The sequence below is a fragment of the Nematolebias whitei genome, chromosome 15 (genome assembly GCF_014905685.2).
Source record: "Nematolebias whitei isolate Nwh7 chromosome 15, NemWhi1, whole genome shotgun sequence".
In the NCBI taxonomy this organism is placed as follows: Eukaryota; Metazoa; Chordata; class Actinopteri; order Cyprinodontiformes; family Rivulidae; genus Nematolebias; species Nematolebias whitei.
In genome coordinates, this window is record NC_056512.1 from 18,579,804 (window position 1) to 18,580,193 (window position 390).

Here is a 390-nt window from a genome sequence, read left to right on the forward strand (position 1 = left end):
CGCTGCAGGTGCGAGAGACGCTGCAGGTGCGAGAGACGCTGCAGGTGCGAGAGACGCTGCAGGTGCGAGAGACGCTGCAGGTGTGAGAGACGCTGCAGGTGTGAGAGACGCTGCAGGTGTGAGAGACGCTGCAGGTGTGAGAGATGCTTCAGGTGTGAGAGACGCTGCATGTGTGAGAGACGCTGCAGGTGTGAGAGACGCTGCAGGTGTGAGAGACGCTGCAGGTGTGAGAGATGCTGCAGGTGTGAGAGACGCTGCAGGTGTAAGAGATGCTGCAGGTGTGAGAGACGCTGCATGTGTGAGAGACGCTGCATGTGTGAGAGACGCTGCAGGTGTGAGAGACGCTGCAGGTGTGAGAGACGCTGCAGGTGTGAGAGACGCTGCAGGTGT